At 37.0% G+C, this 20,763-nt stretch overlaps 1 long non-coding RNA gene across 1 annotated transcript in view; it reads left to right on the top strand.

Annotated features, from left to right (window-relative positions):
• Positions 1-12,149: 12,149 nt before the first annotated feature.
• LOC146810344 (uncharacterized) overlaps positions 12,150-20,763 on the top strand; it is a 209,858-nt gene continuing 201,244 nt past the window's right edge. Inside the window, exon 1 of the long non-coding RNA XR_014965675.1 lies at positions 12,150-12,279. This is a non-coding gene — a long non-coding RNA (uncharacterized LOC146810344). The remainder of the gene's footprint in view (positions 12,280-20,763) is intronic.

Here is a 20,763-nt window from a genome sequence, read left to right as displayed (position 1 = left end):
ATTGGACTGAGACAGGCCTTAACATATGGATGGATTCAAGCACGTATCCACTATGCATGTAGGTCTCTAATCACCTACACACATGTCTTTCACACCATCAATATCCATGTCAGTATTCATACACTTCTAGCAAACACCCTGTCACTCCCCCAGTGTGTCTCCTTATAGTACTGTAATCATTCAATCAGTTAGCATGTAGTGTTTTAGTGAAGCAGGCTTTAGGGCATGAACTGCTTCAAAGTAGTATGCACTATGCATGTAGTGCTTTAACCATCGTCACACTTGTGCTTCAGGGCTATAGTTTCTTAGTCAGTTTTTATATAAAATGTGTTTCTACAGTAATAGAATAGTATAAATGTGAAAGTTATTAATATACTTTTATTTGTGATTCTTTCTTAAAAATACTGTTTTTCAACGTTAAAATAGAGAAATCATGCCAGAAAAAAAGAAAAACAAAAGAACAGAGACAGGAGAATTACTTGAAGAAACATCAACCACAAGTATTGAATGAACAAGATAATGTGGGTAAAAAGAAAAAATCTTCTGGTAAGATCACAAAGCAATTTATTAAAAATGTATGTAGGACCAAACAGAATGTACACAATGCTGAAACCACTGTGCATGCTTCAACTAGAATAAAAATTCAAAATAAGAGGAAAAGCAATAAAGCAAATGGTCAGTCAAAGGAGACAAAGTATGGTAAAAGAAGGCAAAATCAGTATAAGGAAATACGCAAACAAATTTTTTACAAGACAGTAGCACATAATTTGCTGAAAGATGTGAAGAAATATATAAAGAGAGCTCTATTTTATAAAAAGAAGAAGCATATTGAAAACATTGTTGAAAAGGCTTTTGAAGTACAAAGGAAACTATTCATTTTAGTATTAAACAGAATTCGATCACTAGATAAACCAATCCATTTAATGAAGCCCAAAAGTAGGAGGAAAAGAGTAATTAATAGAAAAAAAATTGTGATTTTTTTTGGGAGAATGGAAACACAGTTCCAGTTCAGAGCCTTTCTTTAATGAAGAGAGTTATTTACAGAGCAAAAAATTATTGTATGCAGTTGACACCAGTGGTAGAGGTTATGAGGTTAGAGATGGTTGTCCAATTGGGAAAGAGAAAATGGTTGAAAGAAATGCAGAAGAAGTGATAACTGATGAAGTTCTAGGGAGACGTCCTCAACACCCTGTGTACACTTGGGATTGCAGTAGTATTTGTAGTGTACGACAGGAATCTATTGATAAATTATGTAGTTTTTTACGAGCATATAGTGAAAAAAGTGTTAAACAAAAGATTAAGGTGTTGCAAGGACTAGACCCTTGCAGAGTGAGAAAAAATACTGGTTTGCAAGGTCATTCTCTGGCTTGTCTTTCTAGGAAAGTTTGTCAAAGTGTTTTTCACCATTTCAGGATGCTGGCAGTACATCATACTCAAATGCGGAAGTTAGTGAGAAGATTGTATTCTGCAAAAAGTCCAGCACTAAAGTTAAATGAGTTGAACAGTGCTCTTTTGCGTGGGTCAGTATCAGTTGTGAAGAAGGTTTGTGATGATATTGAGTTTTGTTACTTTGGTCCTCAGCAAGAGAGTGCAGAAACTATCACATTAGTAGAACAAAATGTTGAAGACAATGTAGAACCCATAATTACAAAAAAGTTTGAGGATGAAATCACAAAGTTTAAGGTAATTTCAGGTGAAAGACCAAATGTTTCTTGTATTTGTTGTTGGCGAAGTCACTATAAAAATCAGACTAGGGGTGTCAATCTGTATTTAAAAAGTGAAATAGAAGATAATGATAAGTGGATGGAATTTTCAACTTATTTATTGGTAGAGGATTGTTTTGATTTGGGATCTGAGCAGCGTATTTGCAAATATTGTTATAACAAATTAGATGAGAATAAAATGCCTGCTAGAGCTGTTCATAATTATCTAGAGTTGATTGCTATCCTCCAGAGCTGATAGATTTAAATACGTATGAGTCTATTCTCATTCAATGTGTTCACCCGTTTCAGGCTATTGTTCGTATGGAGCCTAAAACAGGTAAATTACCTCCATCAGAGTTGCAAAGATGATTGAAAGGAAGAGTTGTGTATTTACCGTTAGATTTAAGGAAAAATATTGAAACTATTGGTGTAGACCATGCAGAAAATGAGCCACTAGTCATTCTAGTTAATGGTGTTCCTACTAAGAATAAGAAAATCTGGCAAGAGTAAGTGGATGTTAGAAAAGTGCAAAAGGCATCATTGTATCTGTAAAAAAATAATGAGTACCTTAGAAATGTGTTTGTAGGAGAAGAAGAAATAGATATAGCAGAAGATACTGAAACATTAAGTGAACAAATTGAAAAAGTGGAGATGTCGAGATGTGAAGAAATCTATGAACATTACAGTGTATATCCACTTCATTCCAAAGAGGTGATGGGGAATATGATTGAGTTGTTTCAAATGAAAAAAGCAACAGGAAGTCCCATGAGTGTATGGGAAGAGAGCTTGGAAGCTCGTTGTTTCCCGCAGTTGTTTCCAACAGGAAAAGGTGAACGATATGATAAACGTCCTGTGCAGATTCCTGCATCTGAATATCGGACAACAAGATTATATGCAGAAGATCCAAGATTTCGACAATGTATCCACTATATGTTTCATCTTCTGTTTGAAAGTGACTTGTCTGGACTTTCATATGCAGTAAATCACATTTTAAAAACTGGAATGCATCTGCAAAATGTAACTGCAAAGGATTTTATGGATAAAGTGCATCAAAGAGATGATCATTTAGAATCTCAGTTGATTAATCTGATGGCATGTCAGCGTGGGACTAATGAATATTGGTACCGTCGTCATGGAGAACTGAAATGTATGCTACGGAACTTGGGAACTCCTACATGGTTTGTTACACTAAGCTGTGCTGAGTATGCTTGGGACGATTTACTTGAATTTTTTCGAGAGGCAAATTCCAATATAAAAAATATTGAATACAAGACACCTGGAGAATTGTGCTCCTTGGATCCTGTTAATGTATGCAGTTATTTCAATCATAGATTTGAAGCTATGATGTCTTTCATCAGCAATAAAAAGAATCCTCCTCTTGGAGAAGTTGTGGATTTCTTTTGGAGAAAGGATTATCAAGCAAGAGGTGCTCCTCATATACATATGTTGTTATGGATCAAGGACGCCCCCAAATTTGGAACAGATTCAAATGAAATTGTTTTGTCTTTCATTGAAGATTATGCCATATGTGCTGTACCCAATAGCAGAGAAGATAAAAACTTAAAACAACAAGTCTTATGATTCCAAAGCCATAGGTGTGGAAAATACTGTCGACAAAAGTACAAGTCAAAGGATAAATTCTATACCAAATGTCATTTTGGATTTCCACATCCTGTATTATCCAAAGAAAGAGTGAACAGTTTTATGTCAGCTATGCGACATACCATCACAAGAAAGTCTCCGAAAAATACCTACAATTTAAGAAGAAGCAGAGAATCGAAATACATAGATGACTACAATCCAGTTATTTTATCCATGTGGATCGCTAACATGGATATTCAGTTTGTTGCGGACAATTCCATTGCTGTTGCTCGATATGTAACGTCCTACATTACTAAATCAGAAAAGACTGAATTGAAAGAAATGTGGAAAGAGATTTCTCACGAGAAGACTCTAAGTAAGAAATTATACAGTTTCAGTTTGAAGATGTTATCGCATCGTGAAATTGGAGCATATGAATGTTCAGATCAGTTATCATCTGCAAGTCTATATTCCAAAAGTAGAAGAATCATTTGGGTGAGTCTAGGTCTTGCAGGAATGCAAAATCGGGTACTGAAATCTGTTCAAGAAATTGAATATTTAGCAGAAAAAGAACCAGAAAGTACAGATATTTTGAAAACGAATATGTTGGACACATATTAACCAAACAGAAGTCATCACCTTGAGAACATGTGTCTCTATGAAGTGCTGCAAAACGACACTTTTAAACGGAATACTACAGAGAACATCAATGATGGAAAATATGTAGTGGTTTGTTCCGATGGATGTCTGGTGAAACAAAGGAAAGGAAATGTAATTAATCACAGGAAACTGAGTTGCGACACTGCTGACAAAAGGGAATTTTACTATTTAGCCCTTTTGCAAATGTTCAAACCGTGGCGTTCAGAATTGGAATTACTTGGAGATTTTCAGAGCTCTGAAGATTCATTTAATGCTTGTAAAGATAGCATACAATGCAGTGCTTTTGCAAATTATGTGAAAATGTTGAATGATGAAATTGATCTAGAAGCTACAATTGCAGCTGAGATTGCTAGATACAGTTCTCAAGACAGTCAAAGTTCTGCTGCACTGAGTCAAGATCCACTTGGACAACCAATTGTTGAAAATGAAGCAGCGACTGCCATGAATGAGGTGGAAACAGCAATGTATCAAGCTCAAGAAGATGTAATACAGTTAGGAAACTTGGAAGAACAACTAAATGTTGAACAGAAACAAATATATCAACAAGTGAAAGAGCACATTGACCATGGATTACTTCATGAAAAGAAAGGGTGCTCATGTACATCATTTCAACCTATCCGAATGTATGTGAGTGGTCAAGCTGGAACAGGAAAACGTTTCTTAATTAAATTAATTACAAGTTATCTGCAGAAAACAACTGAGTCGCATTTGTCTTGTGTTGTCACTGCTCCAACTGGGTTGGCAGCACATAACATTAAAGGAATTACTTTACATCATTCACTAATGCCACCAGTAGAGCATGAGAACAAATTAGAATACCACAAGCTATCTGGAGAAGCGTGTTGTGAAGTTTCAAGAGTCCTGACAAAATGAAACTTCTCATTATTGATGAGGTGAGCATGGTCTCAAACTTGATGCTTGACTTTGTGCATTTAAGAATGCAGCAAATTCTTAAAACAGAGTTTGACGTGTTATTTGGAGGAAAACACGTCATAGTTTTTGGAGATCTACTGCAACTGACTCCGGTAAAAGGACAACCGGTATTTAAAACACTTGCACATGAAGATACCAGAAAGTCTCTTGATAGTGTTGGTAATGTGAACATTTGGACTTATTTTGAATACAAAGAACTGACAACAAATATGCGACAGGCAAATGATGCTGAATATTGAAGTATTCTTCAAGATATAAGAATTGGAATTCTTACAGAACATGGTAAAAAAGCTTTGGAGAGTCGATTACTTTGCAATGTGTTTCCAAATGAAAATGTAGTTCCTGCAAAAGTGTACATGAGAACTGCAGAAAATAAATCAGTGATCTGCTTAATGCCAACACTGCGCGAGTGTTCTATATTCAACGAAGAACTATTGAAACTGGAAAATGAAGAAATTATAAAAATGGAAGCCATCGATAAAATAGAGCATGAAGGAATCACTATTATTTTGACGGGAAAGTTGAAAACAAAACTGGATTCTTTAGAAAAAAAAATATCTAAAACAGCTGGTTCAGAAAAGACACTATATGCATGTGTAAACTGTCGGGTAATTTTAAGGCGTAATATGGATGTAGAAAAAGGTTTAGTTAATGGCGCAATGGGTAAAGTGGTGGATTTTGTTAATTATCAGAAAAAAGAAGGAATTGAATTTAAAAAAAATAATTTGATCAGATTGAAGAAGTTAAAGAAATTGGTCGTTGTTCAGTTTGTTTTTTGCTTGTTAAAGATTTATATGTCCGTAGGAAACAATTTCCATTTTCTCTGGCATATGCAGTGACTATTCATAAATCTCAAGGATTAAGTGTAGACAGTGCATTGGTGAATGGTGGATCTACCGTATTTAAAGAGGGTGTTGCATATATTGCTTTGTCGCGAGTCAAAACATTATCTGGTTTGTTTTTGAATGATTTTGATGAGACAAAGGTTACTGCAGATGCAAACTGTGTAAAAGAGTATAATAGGTTAAGAAGGGTGTATGCTCCAAATTTAGGTCAATATCCTGTATTTGAAAAGCGTGTGGTTGGTCGAAAAAGAAGGTTTGAGAATATCTGTTCTGAAGGTGTCGAGGGGAAAAGAACAAGATAATGTTGTGATTGCAAGTAAAAAGAAATCGGACACTGTTGAAGAGATTGTTGGTTATCAGTTTGAAAATAGTTCAGGTGTCAACTGCTATGCTAATGTAGTGGTCAATGTTGCTTTTTATCTTGAAGGTTTGCAAGAACAAATTATGCAGAATCGGCAAAAAAGATTTTGTTCTTTGTTGCATTCTGTTTATGAAAAATTGACAACAGATACAAGTAAAATACAATCTGTTTCACATGTTTGTAATCTTTTGGATGTGTGTTCTGGTTCTACACAATTTACACAAAATATCCAACAAGATGCTCAGGAATTTTTAATGTATATGCTTACCATTTTTGAAAATGATCGTGTAGAAATAGGAAATATTGTTGGCCTTTTTTACAAATGGGAACATCATTGTAAAAATTGCATGTATACATGTACCACTAATGTAGACACTGAAAGATTTCTGTATTTAACATTACCAGCCTGTAAATCAGTGTCTTTCAATAAATTAGTTAAAGGTGCAAATCAAAATATGGAGTGTAGCCAATGTAAATCAGAAATGTTATCCACATTATTTTTAACAAAATATGGACAATACATAATTTTAATGATGCAACGTTGTACAGCTGATGGAAGAAAATTGGATACTTTAATAAAGCAATTTGTAGCAACACAACTGTCAATATCAGGAAGCACTTTTGTAGCAATAGCAATAATTCTCCATGATGGTCCTTCCACTACATCTGGACATTACACTGCCTATCTAAAATGTGACAAAGGCTGGACACTTTGTAATGATTCCCAGTTGGTTTTCAAACAACGTTTGCCTAGGGAATTACCAAATTCCTACCTAATATTTTTAAAGTCAAAGTTTTAGGACAATAATTCACTCTCTGAGGAATTTATTATAATAATTTTATAGGACTACCATTGGACAATTTACATAAAAAGGAGTGCAAAAATACCATTTGGCCTCAAGGAAAGGTATATGTTTGAATTATGGACTTTTTTGTGCTCATTGACTCGGTGAATATTTTAAAGCAACAACATTTTCAGTTTTTATAAGTTAAAGTTATAAAATGTTGTTAGCCGTAAGCATTTCACATATGTGTGAGTTGTATTTTCTGATATTTTACTGAGAATAGCATGTTGGGGCTTTTTAAACAATCTTTTTGATTGTTTTTTTTTGCCCGCTGTGAAGTGATGAGTACGATTGAAATCACTATTTCTAGTGAAATTCAATATATTCTGAGAACAGCCAAAAAGGCAAAAAATTACTTTGTTGAAATTATGCTGTGTTGTAAAAAATGTATTATTACATGTTATAACTATTTTTTCTTTCACAGATCCTAATTCTAAAATAAGCAATTTACATCAATTTACATTGCAAAAAAAATCTGAAAAAAATGTATACCATTTTTTATTTCTATTACTGTGATGGTAAGTTTAATTAAGTATTAATATGCAGAATGGGCAGATCCGCAAGAAGCTACAAAGTTTGAACACGTTTTTAAAAACACTCTGTTTATACCTATGTAGTTTTGAAATCTCTCTGTTATCGGATATCATGTGACCTCCAAAAAAACAGATTTGAGTGGTTCATAATATTTCCCATTGTACCTATTGAAGGACCGCAATCATTTCAATCATTCTTCTTTGAGCATCTTTGCAGACAAAACTCTGTGCTTACCTTCTATCATTTTCTTCTTATTTCATATTTTCAAAGAGAGGAAAAGGCACTCTGTGTACTTTTTCTACTCCATGTAAATGCAACCTCATCATACACACCACTTTGCGTTGACAGGGCGTTCTATAAGTGTTGTTGTGCGTGATTGCATTGAATATTCATAGAACAAGACACATCTCCAGATTTATCATAAATCATAAATCTCAATATGTGTGTGAATGCTTCACCATTCTCCAATTGGTGTAGGAAAGCACAACAAGGAGAATTGTTTTCATATCTCCTCATTTTTATATCTTCAATGCATGCTAAAATGTTCAGCATACATTGAAGGAGAAAAATGCGTTTTCTGATTGTTTTTGTGCAGGAAGGTGTGTCTTCCTGCACAAAAACAAACAGCACATGACACAGATATCCTTGCACTATGGTGCAAGGGTGCCTGTGTCACCACATGGCTGCAATTTAAGCAGCTGTGCAGAGGGAAGCATAGATTTGCAACATATGTTACATCCCTGTGCTTCGGAAGTACTACAGCACACTGCAGTTAAAGAGGTTACTGTGTGATGCTGCAGCACTTCCTCATAGTTCTGCACTTCTACATTCACCATACGCTACTAATGCATTCATTCAGTCAATTACATACTACACATACATTGATCTAAACTTTCACACACTAACAAACAAATATAGCTAGTTCTTAGAAGAACTTTTTATTTTTATTTTTTTTATGTGGTTTTTGGAACAATTTTTTATTTTTTTGGTTTTTCGTGGGAAAAAAAAGGAAAAAACAGAACTGGAGGAACAAAACAATGAACTTCAGGGAAAAAAAATAATTAACAATGATGGCTTTGTTGCATCCTGCAAATTAAGTCAATAGATTGCTCTCTGTAGCATAGCACTGCATTACACTTCAAGCAGAGGACTTTCAGTGTGGCAAACTGAGGACGGATGTCCAGGCGTTGGTCCGATGGATTCACGCGAGAAGTACTTGGCTGTGATGATTGTGAAGGTCCAGGAAGAACTCTCATTCTTCGGCACTCTTCATGTGCCAAGTTTACTGGATGCATGGTTTTCAGATGTTTTTTCATGCTGTCTGTACCACATGAGTACTTCTTTGCTGGATCACCACGGGAGAGCACTCTTTGACATATCTTGCATGTCACTTTGTTGGCATTGGCCTTGGATTGCCCCTCTGGAAAAGTAAAAAATTTCCAGACGACAGATGAATATCTTTCCGGGCGTGGTGCTTCAACCAGAAATTCATCTTCAGAAGAATGTTGAGATGCTGGAGATGCCTCCTGCCCTGAAGCCATTGTTTTCCAAAAAAGTTTGAACTAAGTGTAAACTTAGCCAAAAAAAGTTCTTCTCAGCAGAGATGCTCCTCCAAAGAAGGTCTAAGAAGAATGATTGAAATGGGTGGGGTCTTTCAATAGATAGATAGATAGAATAGGATGTGTAATGAACCAATCAAATCTCTTTTTTTCAGGTCACATGGGATCCGCGCACCGTGCGCATAGGCAGCACGCACCCAGCGCGCATCGGCAAAATTGAATTTAAAAGGAATATAGGATTAGAAGTAAAATATATTACTTTTATGAGTAGTTTAGTTTGTCTTCAATTAATATTCACATGAAATACATCTATGTTTTTTTAATGTAAAATATTTCGCTGGATTCGCGCACCCACCGCTCATACACGCATATGATGTATCGCAGAAGCGCGCAAGCGTCGCGTTTCGTGCATCGTACGTGTCGTGTATAGGCTTGGAGTCGCATACCGGTCGCATTGCAATCGCGCACCAAACACGTACCCAACACATAATCTACGAACACTATTCACAATCACAGCTATGTATAAAACATTTTAAGAATTTAAAACATTTACATTAGAAATAAAGATGTATATTGGAGTATGATAAAAAAGAGTATCACAGTGATGTGAGAAAAAATATATCAGATGTACTGTATCTGTCAGAGGGTATGTGGTTAAGATGTTAGTACTGTTAAAAGTTACAATGAGCAATGCCTTTAAAAATTACAATGCTTTACATTTCGAAGCATTGTGTGCAGAATAGACAGATCTATGTCATTTGCATTCTGAGAACTGTAGTACTTTTAGCAACATCATTAAACAGGAGCCGTGTAGTCATTAATAAATGATGCTGTGCCTGTACATGAATAATAAAGTAGTAATACTTGTTAGGTATGTATTAGGAAGTATTTGTCAATGTGTTTTTAACTTTTATGACTGGTTTGCATATACTTAGATGGTGAGATATGGTTTTTGTGGTTGCAGATAGTTATATGTACGATGACACTCTTGAGTTTACTTAAAGATGCAATGAACTATATATTTTTGGAAAGATGGCCTGAAGGTGTATGTCTATTATGAAATCACATATAGGTTTACATGGTGATCTATGTTCCCAAAGGCTGTTGAAAATGTCATGTATTTGGTGAGGGTGGTGTATTTCTTTAAACATTAGGGGCCCGATTCACAGAACTAACTTAAGACAAAATCCTAAACTTACTACCATTTTCGTATTCACAGAATGCACTTACTCATTTTGGTATTCACAGAAGACACTTACTCACTTCGGTATTCACAGAAGTTAGGAGTCCTAACTTTAGGACTCCTAAATGCCTTCTGTGAATACCGAAAGTCTTAAAATTAGGATTTTTCTCAGTTTAGGAGTCCTAAAGTTAGGACTCCTAACTTTACTACTACTACTAAACTGAGAAAAATACTAATTTCAAGGCTTTCGGTATTCACAGAAGGCATTTAGGAGTCCTAAAGTTAGGAGTCCTAACTTTACTACTACTAAATTGAGAAAAATCCTTATTTTAAGACTTTCGGTATTCACAGAAGGCATTTAGGAGTCCTAAAGTTAGGAGTCCTAACTATACTACTACTAAACTGAGAAAAATCCTAATTTTAGGGCTTTCGGTATTCACAGAAGGCATTTAGGAGTCCTAAAGTTAGGAGTCCTAACTTTACTACTACTAAATTGAGAAAAATCCTTATTTTAAGACTTTCGGTATTCACAGAAGGCATTTAGGAGTCCTAAAGTTAGAAGTCCTAACTGTACTACTACTAAACTGAGAAAAATCCTAATGTTAAGGCTTTCGGTATTCACGGAAGGCATTTAGGAGTCCGAAAGTTAGGACTCCTAACTTCTGTGAATACCGAAATGAGTAAGGGCCTTCTGTGAATACCAAAATGAGTAAGTGCCTTCTGTGAATACCAAAATGGTAGTAAGTTTAGGATTTTGTCTTAAGTTAGTTCTGTGAATCGGGCCCGCTATGTTTAAAATTGAGGAGTGTCAATAGTGCAGAGTGTCTCTTGAGAGTTCTTGTGCTAGCTTCATTTGGCGTGTAACTTTTCTTTGAGAAAGGCTAAATGTATGTTTTAAAGACATAAGAAAAATTTGTAAAATTAGGTAGGTAAGCCATTAAGAAAGGTTTTTGTGCTTTGAAAAAGTAAGAATTGTTGTTTTCAGTTTTATAAACTTACTGATGCATGTGCACGCTTACTAGCAGAGCAATGTACGATCTTTGAGAGACATGTATGCATTTAGATATCAAGTGTGATATCTAGACTTACTCAGTTATCCAGGCACTACACATGCACTTTTCTGATCACGCAGGCCCTAATTATGTACTAATTGAACTATGCAGGCAAAACCCATGCATTCATCCAATCACCCAGCTAGCAGCAATATAGTCAAGCAAATACATAGGCACTAACTATGCAGATCTGGAACCACTGATGTAGTTCCTACATACTCAGGGAATCATGCATGCACTACCTATATTCTGAGGGAATCACCTAGGCACTATCTATGCACTCATCCAATCATCCAGGGAATATTGTTGTACTGAAACCAGAAACACATGTATTTACAAGTTTTAGTGCGGAATATTTACTGTTTTAGAACTACCTGGTGAATTATATATGTAACCTGTCGCACACTGTTTGCATGTATTTGGAAGAATTAGAGAGCTATATGCTGTGATGCAGATAAACGTGCAGATTTTTATATGCAGTGTTTGCTCAAAATTTAAATCTGACACATCTAAGCAGAAAAGTACTGAAACACTAAATCTACCAGTGTCACAGTTGTAGAGAGGTACAGAAATAGATCTTATGGGGGTGTTTTGTATTTACAGTATTAAGAAACTGTATGTACTTTTATACTTTGGTTGATGTTTATTTTAACATTTACTACAAAAGGGATAAAGATGTTTTTTAGCATGTATAAGTGAGAACTGAAATATGGCACATCTGTGTTATAGAAGAGGATGCTATAATATTAAAAGGTAACTAATAAATTAAGTTTTGTGTTCTGTGTTGGTTTTGATACATTGAATAAAGTTCTTGTAGTTATGTAGCTTGGGACATTGGCTAGAATAAAAATTCGAATATGCTTTTTTTTGTTTTTTTACAGAGCAATATCAGCATAACTACAGACAGAATGACTACAAAAGCTTGGAGAAAAACGGAACCAAAGCAACTACAGTATCTATGCAGAACTGAGAAACAAAAGGGGTAAAATGAAGAAAAAGCGGTGAAAGAAAAAAAAGCTTCTGGTAAGAGGACAAACTAATTTCTTAAAAATATATGTGGACATTTCCTAGCCCAACAAAATGATGAAAATAAAATAAATTCAAGCTATGAGAAAGAATAACAGTGGGCAAAATGTATATAACAAGAACAGGAAAGAATGTAACAAAGATGGACACACCTTAACCAGGAGACAGAAGCAGTTTAAGAAAATCAGAGCCAGGATGTTTCATAGTACAGTAGGTATAAATCTACTGAGAACAATGAAAAAGTATAGAAGAAGGAGAGAGGCACTGAAACAGGAAGAATGAGTTGCAAGAGTAGTTGATAAGGCCTTTGCTTTGAAGAGGAAGCTTTTCATTTTGATTATAAATAGAATGAAGACTGGAGAAGTGTGGCTCAATGGTTAGAGTGGCAGACCCTGATGCAGAGGTCTGGCCTGGACCCGGGTTCAATTCCCACCTCGGCGGGTCTTGGGCTCAATTTCCCTGGACCCGATAATTCTCGTCTCGTTGCCTATTCTAATCATGGGTCCCACTCTGTAACTCTGGGCAATAGCTTGCTTAATTTCCACAACGGCCCCAAAAGCGCTAGGATGCCTGGTTTCACCTTGGGGGTGCCCAGGAGTGGGCACTTCACAGGTAAAGGCCAGGAAGGGTTCCACAGCGTTATGTGCACAGCACCTGAGAGACACTTTCGGGGGGGTGCGGAGCTCCATATAAATGCACTACATTTACATTTAATAAAATGGTGTTGTGTACATGGGGAAAAAGACAGAAAAAAGATTAGTGAATAGAAGTAACTTTTGTACAGATTTTTGTGGAGAATGCATACATACTTCTAGTACAGAGTCTTTCTTTAATGAAGAAAGCTATCTCCAGGATAATAGATTAGTTCATGCTATTGATTACAGAGGACGATGTTATGAAGTGAAGAATTGAACTCCTGAAGTGAAAGAGTTGGTTGTACCTACAAATGTAAAACAAGTTATTGGAGAACAGGTACACGGAAGGTGCACCTGTATAGAAATGGAATTGTAGTAGTGTTTGTAGTACTCAACAGTAATTCATTGATATATTAAGGACATTTGTACATATCTTTCCAAGGAGAAGGTTAAAACACAAAATTAGTATTTGACAAGGATTGGATACTTGCAAGATTAGACAGCATACCAATTTGCATGGACACTCACTAGCTTGTTTATCAAAAAAAGTATGCCAAAGCCCCTTTCATCATTTCATGATGTTAGCTGTACACCACTCAACAACTTTAGTTATGAGACTGTACTATGTGAAAATTCCTGCTTCATGTTTAGGAGAAATAAATACAACACTTTTGCCTGGTACTGTGGCAGACGTAGAAAATGGTTGTGATGATGTGCAGTTTCATTTATTTGGTCCTGAGCAAGATTCTAGGGAAAATGAAGAGTTGTTAAGAGGAGGAGTTGCAGAACAGATTGCAGATATTACAGTTGATAGCTTTGAAGAAGAGACTACAAAATTTAACACAGTGTGCTCTGAATAATCAAAGAATGTTTGTATATGTTGTCGCTACACTCACTACAAGATTGCAACTTTTATTTTAAAAGTGAAAAAGAAAATAATGATAACTGGCAAATGTTTGCTGTGTATATATTTGTAGATGAACGCTTTGTCTTGTCCACACAGTAAGTTATATGTAAGTACTGTTACAATAAATTAGAGGATAATAAAATGAACAACACAGAGCTATTAGATACTCATTTTGTAAGATAATAAAATGCCTGAAAATGTAGAAAAACTATGAAGGGCGAAAAAAAATCATCATTTAGGATTCTTTGTAGCATTGCGAAGGGCTGTTATGGACTGCACTCCAGCACTCACGACAACTCCACAATCCATGCAGTATGATGCCATCCAGGTAAATGTGGAGCCAAATCTTGAAATTGAAATTAGACTTCTGAAGGGACTTTCTGCCCCGGTGTTGTTGTAGCTGCTATTAAAGTTGAGGGTCCTTCAGCCTTGCGTTTCCTTTTTTCTTCTTTTACTTTATTGCTATGGTATGTTTTTAGATGGTAAAGCATAAATGTAGTCCCACAAAAATGCTTTTTATTTGTACCCCTTGACAATGTCTTACGACATATTGTGTATTGTGTAAAACTCCTCTTAAAGAATGTTGAAGATAGATAAATGGGCGTGTTCTTATTCTTTTAGTTGAAAAGTGTATTATCCAATGATATTCCTTTTTTCCCCTGTGACATGATTTTCTGTTTTGTTTTAAAAAAAACAATTTTTTGTGGTTTTGTAACGTTTTAAGATGTTTTTGTTATTTTTTATGGTATCAAAAATGGCAACTGGGACAGGAGGAATTCGAAAAATGTGCACTGAGAAATGTGGAAAAAAATATAAAAGGGGAAAAAAATTAGCATATATGATTTATTGCAGCATTGCAAATAGTTGTAAGACACTGCTCACCAGCACTTATAGCAACACTAGAGTGTATGCAATACATGGCCATTCTTGAAATCTCTGGAGCCATATCTGTTGTAGTAGTTTGCACCTCTGAAGGGATTTCTGGTCAGAATTATTGCTGCTGCCACTGATGTAGATGGTCCTCCAGTTATCCTCTGTTAGATCACCAGTTGTAGATGTTTTCTATGATAGATTTAAAAGATGATATAAGATTGACATCATCCCAGATGAATATATTTTTTTCGTCCCTCTAGAGAGGGTCTTTTCACAGATTGTTCATTGCACTAGTTTTGCAGCAGTTTTTGATTCCCAATGACTTTGGGTAACAATAGGTAGTTTGCTGGGTAATTGGTAGTTATGTTCTATTCTTGAGTTCAGATGTTGAAAGTAGTTCTTTTAAACTGTTGTTTTTTACAAATGTGTTAAAATAAGGTTAAACCAATATGTTACTAAACAGCTAGATTCAAACTTTGTGTAAAATATGTCTATATATCTCTTTTACACTTTGTCATTTGTATTTGTGACTACTGATGCCATTGCGACCTCCAGTTTTGCTGTGAAGAAGGAAAATGCATTTTTGGTGTAGTTATTTCAACAAATGAATACAAAGAGGAAAGTTAAATTGGTATCTTACTAAATATCTACACTAAAACCTTATTTAAAATATGTCTATATATGTGTTTACACTTGGTCAAAAATATCCGGTATTTGCAGTGTGTCCTTGGCAATTGCACTCTTAGAATCACACAGGCTCTACCTATGAAATCATACAATCGCCCAGGCACTCCTCATGCACTTATGTAATTACCCAGACATTAAACACTCACTCACAGACCCACACATCCACTCACACGCCCATTCACCAACTTATACTGTGACTCACAAACCCACTCTCAAAGTTTACAGGTTACAGTTAGCAAATAAAAATTAAAAATATCTACAAAATTCACTGAAAAAACAAAGGTTAAAAGGACGTTATAGTTAGGAAATGTAATGGAAAAAACCTTAGAAATTCATTGAAAAAACCAAAGGTTACAGAGACGTTATAGTTAGGCTCATGTTTCACTCATACAAAACCAGTAAAATTCAGCAGTTATAGTTAGCTGAGCTAACCCACACCCCCACAATACACTGCTCATGACCTCACATATTACATCATTCATTACATGGTCAGTGACATTACTGATGACATCATCCAGTGACTGTGAGTGTTTTTAAAAGGTTTATGAGTGTTAAATATATATACCAAGGTGGATTGATGAATCAGTAGGTGTATGAGTGCCTGTATGGATGATTCAGTGGGTACCATACTGACTATATAAGTGAGCAATTAGGTGTCTCAGTGAATGTTTAGGTGAGTGACTAGGTTGTCTGAATGTCTGTATCAGTCTGTCAGTTGGTGTCTAAGTGGCTGCATGAATGTGTGAGTGGGTACGTGAGTGGTAGTAGAGTGGAGTATAGTGGAGTGGAGAACACTGCAGTGGGCCAGCATGGAGCAGAATACACTACTGTCATAGAGTGGATTGGCAGATCGTAGTGTATAGTGGCGCGGAATGCATTATACTGGTGTGGTGTAGCATAAAGTTGAGTAAAGTGTTATACATTTGGGTACTGTATTGTACAGCACAGTGCAGTGGCATGTTGTACAGTATTGGAAAGTGTTCTAGACTACTTCTGGAGAGTACAGTTGTATACAGTGTAGTACAGTTTTCTAGAGTGGAGTGGTGTACTGCACAGTACAGTGTTGTAGAGTATGCTACAGTGGATTGGCACACAGTGCTATAGAGTAGAATGAAATGGAGTGGCGTGGAGTGGTGCACAGTTGAGTAGTGAAATAGAGTGGAGCGCTGTGTCATAGAGTACAGTGGTGTAAAGTGTGGTGCAGTAGGATAGAAAGAGTTGCGTACAGTGTCGTATAGTGGACTAGTGTGTCATAGAGTAGCATAGAGTAGAGTAGAGTGTTGTTTAGTGACATCCAGTATATTACAGTGTTATATAGTGGAGTGTAGGGGTACAGAGTGGAGTAAAATGTAGGCCTGGGCAGGGAACTCTGCTCCGTTCATGGAGTTTGAAGAGTTTTCTGCACTCTGTGCTCTGTGGAACTCACAGAGTGCAGAAAACTGCACTTCACGTAGTGCAGCGGAGTTTTTTAGCCACTCGTTCTCACGAATGGTAAGTTCATGAGCGCGAGCTGCTGCTCGGGTAGAATTCCCACCCGAGCGGCAGGAAGAGCAGCGCATACAGCAGTTTGCACTGCACTCCTCCACTTGCGGAACTTTGTGGAGTTTTTTTGTCACTCCGTGGAGTTCCGCATACCAAAACTCCAAGAACTACAACGAGGCCTGGTAAAATGTTGGAGAGCGCCAAAGAGTGTGTCATACAGTGGAGCTGCATAGAGTGGATTGTTATATAGTGGTGTAGAGTGAGGTCACATTTTATACAGTGGAGGATAGTCAAGTAGAACACAGGGGAGTTCAGTGTTATTGTGTAGGGCAGACTCAGCAAAACTCTTCTAAACTGCAGTGACGTCTCGTAAAGTAGAGTGGAGTGCTGTGTCATAAAGTATTCAAAAGTGTTGCATTGTGGAATACATTGTTCTACAATGGAGTGTATAGGCATAGAGTGAAGTCTAGAGTTGGACAGTGGAGTGTATGGGGATAGAGTGGAGTAGAGTGTCGTAGAGTGCCATAAAGTGTAATAGAGTTTTATAGAATTAAGTTATTTAGAGTGGAGCAGAATGTAGTACAGTAGAGTGGAGTGTCATAGACTTTAGTGGTGTGCAGTGGAGTACCATACAATGGAGTACCATACAGTGGAATAGCATACAGTGTAATACTGTACAGCGGAATAGCGTCCACTGTAATTTAGAAGAGTAGAAAGGCATAGAGTGGAATAGTGTACACTGCCGTGTCATACAGTGGAATAGTGTGTTGGTATGCAGTGAAGTGGTGTGGAGTGGAATAGCAATTACTGGAGTGGCATACTGTGGAGTAGTGACTAATAGAATAGCATAGAATAGAGTGGCATAGAGAGGAGTGGCATACACTGGAGTGATGTAAAGTGGAGTAATGTACAGTGGAGTGTCATACAGTGGTGCGGCGTAGACTGCAGTGATGTACAATGCAGTGGGGTAGAGTGGCATAGCATACAGTAGAGTACTTTACAGTGAAGTGGTATACAATGTAGTGGGGTGGAGTAGATTGGCATGCAGTGGATTAGCATAGAGTAGAGTAGCTTAAAGTGGAGGTGTGCAATGTAGTGGTGTACAGTGGAATGGCATATACTTCTGTAGCGTACAGTGGAGTAGCATACAGAGGAGTAGTGTACACTGGAGTAGAGTGGAATGTAATACAGTGGTGTGGCGTAGAGTGGAGTGTTGTCCCATGGAATAGCATAGAATGGAGTGGTGTACAGTGGAGCGGCATACATTGGAGTAGCGTAGATTGGAGTATCATCTATTGGAGTGGGATACAGTGGAAAAGCAAACGTGGAGTGTTGTAGACTGAAGTGGCATACACTGAAGTAGCACAGAGTGGAGTGGAATGGCATATAGTGGAGTAACGTAGAGTGGAGTGGTGTACAGTGGAATAGCATCTAGTGCAGCAGCGTACAATGGAGTGGTGTACAGTGTAGTATTATATACTTGAGTGACACACACTGGAGAGGGGTAGAGTGGTATATATTACAGTGGAGTGGCATAGAGAGTGGCATTGTTGAATGGAAGAGTGTAGAATGAAGTGGTATACACTGGAGTGGTGTAAAGTGGAGTACAGGCTCGTGAAGTGGCATACAGTGGATTAGCAAACAGTGGAGTGTTGTACAGTGGAGTGGCATTCACTGGAATAATGTAAACTAGAGTGGCATTCAGTGCAGTGGCATAGGGTGGAATAGTGTATACATGAGTAGCGTAGAGTGGGGTGGCAAACAGTGGAGTGGCGTACACTGAAGTGGTGCACAATGGATTGGAGTAGAGTGGTGTGGAGGTGGAGTGGAATAACAGATAGTGGAGTGGTGTAGAGTGTAGTTGTATACAGTATAATAGTGTATAGGTAGGGTAGAGTGGAATAGCATAGAGAGTAGTGGAGTAGAGTGAAATGGTGTCCAATGTAATAGTGTACAATGTAGTGATGAAGAGTGGAGTATCATACACTGCAGTGGTGTACAGTGTAGTAGTGTCCAGTGGAGTGATATACAGTGGAATAGTATACAGTGGACTGTGCTACAGGGGCATGGCATATAGTAGAATAGTGTATATTGGAGTGGTCATACAGTTGAATGGCATAAAGTAGAATAGCGCACACTGGAGTAGCGTACAGTGGAGTGGCGTAGACTGGAGTGGTGTACAGTGGAGTGGGGTGGAATGGAATACCACACAGTGGAGTAGCATAGATAGGAGTTGCATACAGTGTAATAGTCTAGAGTGGAGTGGCATGAAGCGAAGTGGAGTAGAGTGAAGTGATGTTGAGTGGAGTGGTGTAGAGTGGAGTGGTGTACACTGTTGTGGTGCACAATATATTAACATACAGTGCAGCGGTTTATAGTGGAGTGGCATACAGTGGATTGGCACAAAGAGGAGTAGCGTACACTGAAGTGGGGTAGAGTGAATACCATACAGTGGAGTGGAGTGGAGATGTGTACCCTGGAATTGCATAGAGTGGAGTGGCATAGAGTGTAGTGGAATATATTTTAGTAGCATAGAGTATAATAGCAGATAGTGTTGTGATGTACAGTGGATTGGCATAGAGTGAAGTGGCATAGAGTGAAATGGGTGCAGTAAAGTCGTGTATACTGGAATAGCTTATAGCGGAGGAGTGTAAAGCGAAGTGGCGTGGAATGGAGTTGTTTACATAGTTAGATGAAAGTAGGTAGGAATGTAGAATATATTGTGAAAAGTAACACAAGACAGTGATTTGAACTGCCGTGTGTTTATCCTTTTGTTACTTTGTAAATCTCTCTTAAGTATTGTGTTAGCCATGCACTACAATGTGTGACGCACAGGTATTACAATTTAATAATAAATCTGGGTGTTAGTGATACCTTGTGCTACGGTATAGTGTGGTAGTTTTGCTGTATACCATGGTGCATGGTGATGGAAGGCATTATCTAATTTATCCCAGACATTGGATGTATTTTGGGTTAGGGCCTTATATACAGGTAATAAGTAGGTTTTCTTCTTTTCCCCTACCTATCATTACTTTATTAAAGTGTTAGTAGGTATAGAAAAGAACTTTTATTTTTCTATATATATATTTTTTAAAGTTTATGGTGGAGCGCACTAGTAGTTAGCAAGTGCTTGTTTGTTTTTTAATCAATTTACTTTTTTTATTTTTATTTTTTTTAACTTGCAATATATTTTAGCACAATGTGCTCTACACCATAAATGTATATATGCAAACATGTGAAAATATACTGCAATACAGCACATTAGTAAAATATAATGTATTATAGTGTTTTTTTAACCTCTTCAGTGCCCCGCCCTTTCCCCGCCCTGTGCCGGGCGTTGCATTAGCGGGCGGGGTTCATGACGAGATAGTCTAGTCATGGGCACAGCGCAACCGCGCTCCATGACGAGACTATCTCGTCATGGGCACTGAAGGGGTTAAACATATTTATTTTTTTCTCTTTTTTACGGTGCCACTGTACTCCTAAGGCAGTACCGTGATACTAATATTTTTTTTTAAAAAGTATTAAACATTATAATTATTTTTCCCTACGTAGTACCACTTAATTAAGTGAAAATAGGTAGGAACAAATAGCAAAACCCACTACATACCTGTATTTTATGTCCAAACCCAAAACACAGCTAAATTGCACAAAAAACAACATGGCTGCCTTTAACTTTTATAAAGTCAGTCATTGGCCAGTGATATAATGCATGTCATCAGCATGTACCGCTGTAGTTTCACAAAATTACTGCAAAAGTACAGCAACAACAGTTTTCACTAAGTTTTATGTCATTACAACTTGAAAAACACTTACCACTAACCACAAAAAGGATCATCTGCACACCATTATCTACAATCTGGCAAAATTTCATCCAAATCTGACCAGCCGTTTGCT

The sequence above is a fragment of the Triturus cristatus genome, chromosome 7 (assembly GCF_964204655.1).
Source record: "Triturus cristatus chromosome 7, aTriCri1.1, whole genome shotgun sequence".
Lineage (NCBI taxonomy): Eukaryota > Metazoa > Chordata > Amphibia > Caudata > Salamandridae > Triturus > Triturus cristatus.
This window is presented reverse-complemented; position numbering and strand designations above follow the sequence as displayed.